Source organism: Phyllostomus discolor, chromosome 2 (assembly GCF_004126475.2).
Source record: "Phyllostomus discolor isolate MPI-MPIP mPhyDis1 chromosome 2, mPhyDis1.pri.v3, whole genome shotgun sequence".
Taxonomy (NCBI): Eukaryota; Metazoa; Chordata; class Mammalia; order Chiroptera; family Phyllostomidae; genus Phyllostomus; species Phyllostomus discolor.
In genome coordinates this window covers 110,703,431-110,715,686 of record NC_040904.2, presented here as the reverse complement: position 1 = coordinate 110,715,686, position 12,256 = coordinate 110,703,431, and the positions used below count along the sequence as shown (strand labels likewise).

Here is a 12,256-nt window from a genome sequence, read left to right as displayed (position 1 = left end):
TGACTAGGCTTGTTTTATCATCTTCACTTCTCTTACCAACTCACTATTAACAAGGATCAGAGAATTAAAAAACTACTTAAACCTCAAGAGGTAAAAAGTAAATGGGCAAAATATACAGGGGTGAAAATGAGACCCCAGTTCAATAAACTATATAGTTACATTTAATATTCATATAAAATATGAGAATATATCAAATTCTTACTATTGATTATGATTCAAAGATAATATTCTAAAATATTATCTCTTAATATTTCTGTTAAAATATATTAACATTTTATACTTTTAAATATTAATGTATTTTACCTATTTTATTTCTAATTAAAATTCTAAACTACAACATTATGAAAATTAAATGGCTTTAAGGGTAAAAGGCAGATACTCTTACCGTGTCAGTGTTGACTTAGGGGATGTAGATATTTCCCTCAGGCAGCATCACCACTTTGGCTCAGATATCAGTAGTAACAGCAAATCAAAATTAAAACTAAAAAGAAAAAAAAATTAAATACTGGCAAGCAAAATGCATTCAAGTCTTTAAGAAAGTCATAAATTCAAATTTCACATTTTAACAATTTCATCAAGAGAGCTCTAATCCCAGAAGTAGTTCTTTTTAAATTAAAGCAAGGAGCTAATGAGGTATGTGAATTCCTATATAATTCCAACTCCTTATCCTGGAGTAAGCTCTGAAATTAACTTCAAGGAATCATAGTAAATAATAGCCAAAGGACAAAAAAATAAAAAGCCAAATATATTATAACTTTATTCAACTGATACGCTCAATTCATTTACCAAAACAACACATACGGTTTAGGTTTTGTTACTGACCACAATGAACTTACCCTTCACACAAGAACTCTATCAGATATGAACACTTGAATTAATTAAACACAAAAATATTTAAATTCAATAAAAATCTTGGCAACAACTATATACATGTTTATTGACTGACTATTGTTCTATTACAGTTGTCCCAATTTTCCCCCATTGCTCTCCCATGCCTTACCCACACCCGCTTCCCAGTCAATCCCCACCCTGTTATCCATGCTCCTAGGCCTTTGATACCTATTCACTGATTAGACCCTTACCCTTCTTTCCCATCTTATGCCCCACCCACCTTCCCTCTGGTCACTGTCAATCTGTTCCTTGTTTCCATACCTCTGGTTCTATTTTGCTTGTTTGTTTTGTTCATTAGGTTCCTCTTGTAAGTGAGATCAGCTGGTATTGTCTTTTGCTGCCTAGCATTTTTCACTTAGCATAATACTCTCCAGTTCCACCCATGCTGTCCCGAAAGGTAGGAGTTCCTTTCTTCTTTCTGCTGCATGGTATTCCATTGTGAAATATACCAGTTTTTTGATCCACTCATTTACTGAGGGACACTTAGGCTGTTCCCAGCACTTGGCTATTGTAAATTGTGCTGCTATGAACATTGGGGTGAATAGGTTCTTTTGAACTTATGTTTCAGGATTCGTAGGGTATGTTCCAGCAGTGGAATCGCTGGGTCAAAAGGTAGCTCCACTTTTAGTTTTTTGAGGAAATTCCATTCTGTTTTCCACAGTGGCTGTACCAGTCTTCATTCCCACCAACAGTGTACTAGGGTTACCTTTTCTCCACATCCTCACCAGCACTTATTGTTTGCTAATCATGGCCACTCTGATCGGTGTGAGGTGTACCTCATTGTCTTAATTTTTATCTCTCTGGTGGTTAGTGATGTTGAGCATGCCTTCATATGCCTCTGGGCCCTCTGTATGTCCTCCTTGGAGAAGTGTCTGTTCAGGTCCTTTGCCCATTTTTTAATTGGATTGTTTGTCTTCCTGGTGTTGAGTCCTATAAGTTCTTTATATATTTTGGAGATTGAACCCTTGTGCAAGGTATCATTAGCAAATATGTTTTCCCATAGAGTTGGTTCCATTTTAATTTTGTTAATGTTTTCTTTAGCCATGCAAAAGGTTTTTATTTATTTTTGAAAGATTTTATTTACTTATTTTTAGAGAGGGGAAGGGAGGGAGAAAGAGAGGGAGAGAAACATCAATGTGTGGTTGCCTCTTGTATGCCACAAACTGGGGAACTGGTATGCAACACAGGCATGTGCCCTGACTGGGAATTGAACTGGTGACCCTTTGGTTTGCAGGCTGGTGCTCAATCCATTGACATACACCAGTCAGGGCTGTGTAAAAGGTTTTTAATCTGATGTAATCCCATTATTATTTCCCTTGCCCTAAAGGACATATCAGCAAAAATACTGCTAAGTAGGGTATCTGAAATTTTATTGTTTATGTTTTCCTCTGGGACTTTCATGGTGTCACTGCTTATGTTTAAGTCTTTTATCCATTTTGAGATTATTCTGGTGCTTGGTGGGGGGGTTGGTGGTCCTGTTTCATTTTTTTGCATGTACCATTTCAGGTCTCCCAACACTATTTGTCAAAGAGGCTGTTTTTACTCCACTGTATGCTCCTGCCCCCTTTGTCAAACACAGAGACATGCGTTTAAGAGACATGCACAGAGACATGCATTAATTCACCACAGAGACATGCGTTTATTTCTGGACTCTATTCTGTTCCATTGATCCATGTGTCTGTTCTTATGCCACCACCAGAATGTATGGATTCCAGTGGCCTTGTAATACAGTCTGACATTGGGTATTGTAATCCCTCCTACTTTGTTCTTCTATCTCAAGATTGCTGAGGCCATTCCGGGTCATTTTTGGTTCCATGTAAATTTTTGAAATATTTGTTCCAAATGTGTGAAGTATGTCATTGGTATTTTAATAGGGATTGCGTTGAATCTATAGATTGCTTTGGGTAGGATGAACGTTTTGATGATGTTAATTCTTCCAATCCATGAACACGGTATATGCTTCCATTATTTGTATCTTCTTTAATTTCTTTCTTCAGTGTTCTGTAGTTTTCTGAGTACAAGTCTTTTACCTACTTGGTTAAGTTTATTCCTACGTACTTTACTTTTCTTGTTGCTATAGTAAATGGAACTTTTTTCCTAGTTTCTATTTCTGATATTTCATTGTTGGTATACAAAAAAATGCCTTCGATTTCTGAATATTGACCTTGTATCCCACTATTTTTCCAAGTTCACTTATTAGGTCAAGTAGTTTTCTGGTGGCCTATAGGGTTGTCTATGTACATTGTCATGTCACCTGCAAATGACAGTTTTACTTTCTCCTTTACAGTTTGGATGCCTTTTATTTCTTTTTCTTTCCTGATTACTGTGGCTAGAACTTCTAATACTACGTTGAATAAAAGTGGTGAAAGTGGAGACACTTGTCTTGCTCCTGATTTTAGAGGGAAAGCTTTTAGTTTTTGCCTGTTGAACATGATGTTGCCTGTAGGTCTCTCATATATGGCCTTTATTATATTGAGATATCCTGGCTCTATCCCCACTATGCTGAAGGTTTTTATCATAAATGGGTGTTGTACTTTATCAAATGTTTTTTCAACATCTATTGATTTGATCATGTGATTTTTGTTCTTCATTTTGTTTATGTGATGTATTATAGTTATAGATTTGCATATATTATACGATCCTTGAATCCCTGGGGTGAATCCCACATGATCATGGTGTATGATCTTTTCAATGTATTGCTAGATCTGGTTTGCCAATATTTTGTTGAGGATTTTAACATCTATGTTCATCAGTGATGTTGGCCTGTAGTTTTCTTTCTTTGTTGTGCTTTTCCTTGTTTTGGAATTAGGGTAATACTGGTCACATACAAGTCTGGGAGTCTCCCCTGTTCTCGAATTTTTTGAAATAGTTTGATAAGGGTAGGAATTAATTTTCCCATTTGGTAAAATCTGTCTGTGAGGTTATCCAGTCCGGGGCTTTTGTGTGCCGAGAGTATTTTGACTATTGCTTCTATTTCACTAGTTGTTATTAGTCTGTTCAGACTTTCTGCTTCTTTTTAATTCAGTTTTAGTAGATTATATTTTTTCTAGAAATTTGTCCATTTTGCCCAGGATGTACAATCTTGGCCTATAGTTGTTCATAGTAATTTCTTACAATCCTTTGTATTTCTGTGGTATCAGTTGTAATTTCTCCTCTTCTGTTTCTCATTTTATTTATTTGGGTCCTCTCTCTTTTTTTCTTGATGAGTCTGGTTAAAAGCTTGTCAATTTTTGTTTATCCTTTCAAAGAACCAGCTCCTGGATTTATTGATCCTTTGAATTGTTCTTTTAGTCTCTATATTATTTCTCTCTGCCCTGCTCTTGAACATTTCCTTTCTTCTACTCACTCTGTGCTTTGTTCTTGTTCCTCTAGTTCTTATAGATTTGGGGGGTAGGTGGTTTACTTGAAATTTCTCTATCTTTTTTAGGTAGTCCTGTATTACTTTGAACTTCTCTCTCAGGACTTGCTGTGTGCCATAGGTTTTAGGCTGTTGTGTGTTAATTTTCTTTGGTTTCCAAATGTTTGACTTCTTCCTTCATCTCATTATTAGCCCATTTATTACTTAATAGCATGTTATTCAGTCTCCATGAATATGAATGTTTTTGAGTTTTTCCTTGAGATTGGTTTCTAAATTTCAAGCCATTAAGATCTGACCCTTGATATGATTTCAATTTTCTTGAATTTGCTGAGGCTTGTTTTGTGTCCTACCATGTGGTCTATCTTTGAAAATGTTCCATGTGCATTTGAGAAGAATGTATATTTTGCTTCTTTGGGGTGAAAGGCTCTCTATATATCCATTAAATCCATTTGAGCTAGAGTGTTGTTCAATGTCACAATATCCTTGTTGGTTCTTTGGAAGACCTATCCATTGTTGACAATGGGGTTTAAAATTCCCTACTATGAGTGTGTTGCTGTCAATATCTTTGAGTCCTCCAAAATTTGCCTTATATACTTGGGTGCTTCTATGTTGGGTGCATGTATGTATACAAGGGTTACATCTTCTTAATGAATTATTCCCTTAAGTACTATGAAGTGTCCTCCTGCGTCTCTTTTTATGGCCTTTGTTTTGAAATCTATTTTGTCTGGTAAGTAGTATTGCTACCCCAGCTTTTTTTTCACGTCCATTTTCTTGGAATAGTTTTTTTCTGTCTCTTCACTTTCAGTCTCTGTAGATCTTTTGTTCTGACATGGGTCTCTTACAGACAGAATGTATGCACATCCCATTTTCTTCCATTCTGCTACCATTCAGCTACCCTATGTCTTTTGATTGGAGCATTTAATCCATTTACATTTAAGGTTATTATTGATAGGTACTTATTCAGTGCCATTTTTTCCCTTTGTACCTGTGTTGCTCTCTCCCCGTCTTTTTCTTCATCTTCTTAAAGCAGTCCCTTTAGCATCTCTTGCAATGCTGGTTTGGTGGAAATATATACTTTTAGCTCTTTTTTTTTTTTTGGTCTGGCAAACTCCTTATTTCACCTTCCATTTTAAATGAGAGCCTTGAAGGGTACTAATGTCTTGGTTGCAGTCCTTTGCTTTTCATCACTTGGAATATTTCTTGCCATTCCCTTCTGGCTTGTAGTGTTTCCATTGAGAAGTCAGCTGATAGCCTTATTGGGGCTCCTTGTATGTTACTAGCCGTTTTCCCTTGCTGCCTTTAAGATTCTTTCTTTGTCTTTAAATTTTGCCATTTTAATTATGATATATCCTGGAGTGGGCCTCTTTGGGTTCATTTTGATTTGAGCCCTCTGTGCTTCTTGGGTTTGCATGACTTTTTCTCTCATCACGTTAGGGGAGTTTTCTGTCATTACTTTTTCAAAAAGATTTTCTAGCCTCTGCTCCTATTCTTCTCCTTCTGGTATCCCTATGATACAGATATTATGTTTCATGTTGTCCTACAGCTCCCTTAACCCCTCTTTGTCCTTTTTGACTTTTTTCATTTTGTTATTCTGTGTGGGAATTGTTTTCCACCTTGTCCTCCAGCTTGCTGACTTGATCCTCTGCTTCATCACGTCTGCTTTTAATTCCTTCTATTCTGTTCTTCATTTCAGATATTGTATTCTTCATTTCCTCCTGTCTTTTATTGATAGTTTCTGTCCTTTTTCATTGCTGGTGTAGTATGCAGTAAGTTCCTTGTAGTTTCCCTGGAGGTCTTTCTTGTTCTCACTGAGCTCATTGAGCATTTTTATAACCATTATTTTGAACTCAAAGTTTGCTCTGATAGTTCGCTCATATCAATTTTATTTAGGACTTTTCTGGAGATTCCTCCTTTGCTTTCAACTGGGGGGTTGTTTGTCTCCCCATTTTAAGTGACTCTTTTTGTTTGTTTCTGCTTCTTAGACTGATCTGCTTTGACTCCCTGTCTTCATGGTGTGACCTTCTGTCGTAGGAGATCTGTGAATTCAGTGGTGCAATCTCTTTGATCTCTTGAATTCAATTCTCTTGGAATACCTTTATGCCATTTATGTGGGCTCCCTGCTTGTAAATGAGTTTTGGTTGTTGTTGTTGGGTCATTCTTTGGTGGGTCTTTCCCTCTGGCTGGCTGATTGAGAGTCACTCTGCCCACCACATCTTGTGTGCTGTTGTACAGGTGCTGCCAGAAAAAAAACAAACAGCCCAAGAAACAAACCCACACCTGTAACATTAACCCCCACCCATAATCACAATATGAACAGCAAATGAGCCAGTATTAATAGAAGTGTAAAGTGATTCAGACTATTATAAGAAAGGAAAAACGAGTATGAACTAACTGAAACAAAAATGATTTTGAGAGAGTTGAGGGAGAAGCAATAGTAAGAGCAAGGAATAGGTATAAGGAGAAGGGAGAAAAAGAAAAATTTACATCATAAATAAAAAAGGGAGGGAAGAAGACAGAATGGAATAACAGAAGAGAAGCATATAATATTAAGTTTAAATAGAAATTTTAAAACAATAAATTAATTTTTTTAAAAAGTAGTGAGAGAAGAAAAAAAAGGGAACCAAATTGTAAAAAAGAGATCCATCACAGCACTATTAACAATATCGAGCAAAGATTAATATAGGTGGGAGGGGTATAAGAGGGGGAAAAAGAAACAAAAACTTAAGAGATGTCCAAAGGAAAAAAGTGATTTTGAGATGGTAAGAGGGAGAAGGAATACTAAGAGTGAGGAATGAAAACCAGGCTAAGATAGGGAAATATCAAAATTTAAAACAAAAAAAGGACGGGAGGTAGGCAAAATGGAGTAGGAGAGGGGAATGGTAAAATTTCAGATTTGAAATACGAAAGTAGTGAAGATCTATAAATAAAATTGGAGGAATGCAACAACAATCATCATATCCACAACCAATGAGCAAAGATCCGATAAGGGTGGAGAGAATAAGGGTATTTTAAGAATGGGAAAAAGAATGTGAGATGAATAATGACAAGAATAATGGTTTTGAGAGGCTGGAGAGGGCAGAAATAGTAAGGATGTGAAAAGGAAACAAGTTGTAGCAAGAGAGAATATAAGATTTAAAGCAAATGTAAGAAGAAGAAAAAGGTAAACTGGAATAAGAGAAGGGAGGCACAAAATATAGGATTTGAAATAAACTATACTATAAAAACTAGTGACTTAATATGCACAGACTTGAAGGTCAAGAAATGAATGTTAAAAAGTTATGCAGGAGAGAAACACAAATCATGAAGTCCACGGCAGAATTCATCTCACTATTTTCTCTTTCTGGATCCGCCCCTGGTGATATCAGGCAGTGTCCCAGTCTGGCCCTAGGCAGCCTGTTTAAGGCTACCAGCAATCCACAGTTTGTGGCTGTCTCCTTCCATTGTTAATCTGGTCAATCTGCAATCAGTAATCAGGCTTATTAAGCACCACAGAGTAGGGCAGAATAATTCCTGGGTGGGGGGAGGGGGCAGCTATTGCTTCCCCTCAGGCTGATGATACTTGGAGGAGGGGAGTACTCTGCCTGAGCAAGATGGCTCCTTCAATATGGGGGATGACTCAGCACAGGCATCCTGGCAGCTGCTCCCTCAGTTCTCTCCCCAAAGCCTCCATCCTCAGACTTTCCTCCAGCATCTCTAGTCCACTCTACCCATCTTTTGCCAGGACCCAAGGGTAAGTGGCTGCAATTGAAATTATATGTGTTGGGCCCTTTAAAAGGCTCTCTGTGACTCCAGCTGTCTCTTCCTGGCAGCCAGAAACCCTGCCACTTTTCACAGCTAGATTTTAGTTGGGTTCCTTTCCTGGCTCTGGTGCTGTAGGCTGAGAAGCCCAGCTTGGGGTTTAGACCCCACACTTCCCAGGGGGAACCCACCAGCCACTGAATTTCTCTCCAGCTTTTCAGCTGCCCCCTGTGGCAGCTCAGCCAGCCATCTCACATCTATATACATATTTTAATAGTACATAACATGGGGACAAAATAACAAAGATTGAGTATCTGTTGAATTGATTCCATAAAGTGTTTCCAGGATAACTGATATTCACAGCAAGCCTACAAAACAATCTGACATTGGTTACAATGTGCTGGAGCTGTGAGGTAGCAAAGAGCACAATATAGTTTTCTCCCAAGGAGAGCTACAGTATACTTAGAAGAGCTACAAGAAAAATTAGTGACTAAGCACTTACTAATTCAGCAAAACTTTACCAAGCACCATGTATAAATCAGCCCCACTTTAAGCACTGCAAACACAAAAATAAATAAGAAAATGAATGCTCATCAAAGAACTCACAGTTTCATGAATATAACTAATTATAATACAATATAATAAGGTAGATGGTTAAAAACAATAACATGGCACTGAAAGTGAGGTGGGGTGTATCAAATAGCTTCAGGGGAAGTCAGACAGATGGGGCGGAGTGAGACTAGGGGAAGGCCAGGCAGGCAGAGGAAGGGAGAAGTGTGCAGTTTCCAAAGAGAAAAAAAGCAGCTTTCAGTCTACTATAGATAACTATCTGCACATGCCTGAATTATATGTAGGTCTTTAGATAATAGGAACCTACACAGTCAAGACTGTCAATATCTTCTTGAAAGTATGAAAAAAATAGAAAGATCATTCAATGACATTCTAATTTATGTAAGTCCTACTAGTTTGCTTATTTAAAATTAAAAGTGGAACATAATTTTCTTCCATTTCCTTAGGAGCAGCTGTAGAGCACACTCTTGATTATACAGAATAACGGGGGGGGGGGGGGGGTGGAAAAGTTTTTCCTAAGTAATTTGCATAAGTAAGTGATCACCTTATTTCCAAATACAGAGAACTGTCCCTGGGTTTTAAATTATGCAGGCCAAATTTTACTTCTCCCAGATCATCTTATCTGCATGATTTTGAAAATAACCAACACTATACACTTCACTTTAGGGATGGTTTTTTCTAGCTGACTATGTTTTTTGGATTACCATTTATGTTTGGTAACATGTATAAACTCTCCCTTTGGGAAACACAACTATGAGTTTTCCCATTTTGTGAAAGGCTATGTAACTATTGTTTCATTATTAGCTATCACTTGGTGAATGCTTTACTCAAGACTAAGCATAGTGCTATTATGTGACATATATATTTAACTTATTCTTCACAGGGCCAGTAATATCTCCATTTAAAAATAAGGAAATTGAGGACTGGAAGGTGACTTGCCCAGGATAACAGCTTAAAAGAGACAGGGTCAGGACAGGTATGTCTGGCCAGTCACTCTTTTTAATTGCTGTGTCAGACAGCCTTTTTCTTTCCTACTGTGCTGCCAACATGTCTAACATAAGTCATAAACTTGTATTTCTATAACTTAAAGTTATAAACCATAACCATAAGGTTTTGATATATTAACTAGATTTTGGGAGCATATTGCCTAGTTTTACAGGGCAAAGTTATTTTTAACTCCTCTGAAGTTACAGGTTAAGGTTATTAAGTGTGAAACCCAGCACCTCTACTAAGAGGTATTATGTTAGCAAGCACAGGGAAACATATTTACATGTAACACCAAAGTTGAAATTCTGTTTATGTCCCCCTAGTTAAGCTCTGAATGATACCAAAAATGTTCTTTTGTGGCTAGTCTAGGAGCAGAGTCACCATGTAATTTCCTACCAATGGGCTTGCATTCATGATGTTCCCCCCACATGAAAGCCCTCTTTTCTTCTAGTTTCCATACATCTTAATTGTCTCTTGCACTCAGAATGTAACCTGGTGCAGCCTCCATCACCTATCCATTCATTGCTCTATCTGCTAGATACTTATTATGGTAATGGGTCAGGCACTGTATGTGGCCCTCCCCTCGAAAATTAAAACCCAATCCTGCACCTCCAAGAGGATTTTCTTCTTTGGTCCACCAGAAGAAAAGTCATAGAAACAAGGGATTAGCATTCAGTGTGGTAAAGGTATATATACTTAGTATCAAGAGAGCACAAGGGAAGGCTAACTGCCATTGGAGATAAGGTGTGTAGGGAAGGATTCAGAGGGCTTGGTAACATTAGAGCCTTCATTCAGATGACAGAAGATGAAGACCTAAAATAAGAGAGGGCAGAAAGTTTTAAAGGGAACAAACCTGAGATATAGCTGTTGGATGGTGAAGTGGGTGGGATGCTGAGATGTATCAGAGGGTGGAGTCAAAGAACACTAAGGCAGCATGGTCTGGTTGGACTCCTTGCAACGATGAACATATTTTACAGAGGGGCACCGTCCAACATGGCAGCCTGCAGCCACACAGAGCACTTGACAGAGTGCCTGAAATGTGGCTAGTGTGACTAACAAACTGAATCTTTATTTCATTTTAATTAATATTAATTTAAATAGCAACCTATTGTACTGGACAGTGTAGCTCTTAAGATTTCAGGCTTGAGATAACAAGTTAAAAGGTTTATTACCAGTATCTGAGAAAAGAATACCAAGATGAAGAACATACAGATGCTCAAATATTTGTTGAAAAAATGAATGAACAAGTAATAAAGAAAGGAACAAACTGCCAGATCTTTAAGAACCCTACCCTTTAACATCCCATCAAACAGGTATCTATTCTTCCTCATTCAGATTTCAAATAAGGTCCTCAATAAGGTGACACCAAAATGTATTCACATGGACTCCAGATCTCAGTCCAACTCTTAAAATAGTATTACTAAATTAAAATTCCTTATGTTAGTCAATGAAAAAAAAAACTCTATCATGAAACCAAAGCAAGTCACAACTTAGAAAATACTCATAGACCAATGACAATAAAGCCAGGATAAATAACTGTCTAGTAAAATATGTCTGTTTCAGGAAGGAAGGGAGGGAGGGAATATGGGGAGTAGGAAAGGACCAGAGAGAGAGCTTTATGATGAGTTCAGGTCATTTCAAATACACTACAGATCATTCACATCCTAAGCAGTTCAGTTCACATTCAGCTTATATGCCTTTGTCCTCTGGTGAGAGAGAGGACTGAATTTTACTTATGAAATATCTTTCTTTTGTTTTACAGAGCATTTTAAAAGGCCAATGGTAATAAAGTTTTCCCTAGTAATATGTCCTTTAATCTTAGTTATCCACAACATCCAAAGTCAATATAAAATAAAAAATTCTGTGATATGAAAACATTTAACCTGAGAACAGGCTGTGTCTAAATGACCCATTGTTAATCTGCCAACATTATCCCAATCTGATTATATTAGGATTTGTTTACTATTTTGGTCCTTGCCATCTCTCTTAAGCTTCTGAATTCTAGTTTTAGAAATCAGAAGCTAGCATATTACAACATTTACACATGTTCCAGGTATCTGCTTACCCCTTGATTTTCCAGTGCTACCGTCTTAACCAGACTCAAATTCTAAGTTCCTCTGTATCCATGAGATCATGCATGGCATTAATGTTCTTACCTACTCACAAATAAAGCTCTGTTTGCAAGAGTATTAGATACTTTAGAACATGTAGCTCTATAAGCTTCAGAGAAACACATCTATCAGAATGTCTAGTATGAACATTTCTAGCAATAAGTATATGGCTAACACCATTATAAAACAGCAATCTTTGTGCTTCCCTTGGCCTCTCAGGTTGGTTATCTGAGCCTCAATTTCCATTGCTAGAATGGTCCCACATCTTTTAAATAAGAGCCTGTAAGAACACACTTAGCTGGCCCCACTATTCAATTTAACCTATAAGGGAGCTTCTTATGTAGAAGGTAAGGTAAAAACAATGTTACTTTTTATGTAACATAATGTTACATATGTTACAATGTTACCATATGTTGCCATGTATAATACACTCCCCTGAATAATGCTTTCCCATAATTTTGTGCACATTATACATGGGATTATTATACCCATTATTATACACATGGTATGTAATCATTATATACATATATAATGAGCATCCTTATTTCTCCCTCAAAAATTTGCCCCCCTCTGGGGGCAAAAGCAGTGCGTGTTATACATC

General features: G+C 37.2%; 1 protein-coding gene across 5 annotated transcripts in view; it reads right to left on the bottom strand.

Annotated features, from left to right (window-relative positions):
- WASF3 (WASP family member 3) overlaps positions 1–12,256 on the bottom strand; it is a 159,618-nt gene that overhangs the window by 92,770 nt on the left and 54,592 nt on the right. For 4 of the 5 annotated variants that reach the window (XM_036018343.1, XM_036018342.1, XM_028504961.2 and 1 more), the window contains one exon: positions 386–481. The exons of the other annotated variant lie outside the window; for it this stretch is intronic. The gene's annotated coding sequence lies outside the window, so the exon portion shown is untranslated. The remainder of the gene's footprint in view (positions 1–385; positions 482–12,256) is intronic. 5 annotated transcript variants of the gene reach the window in all.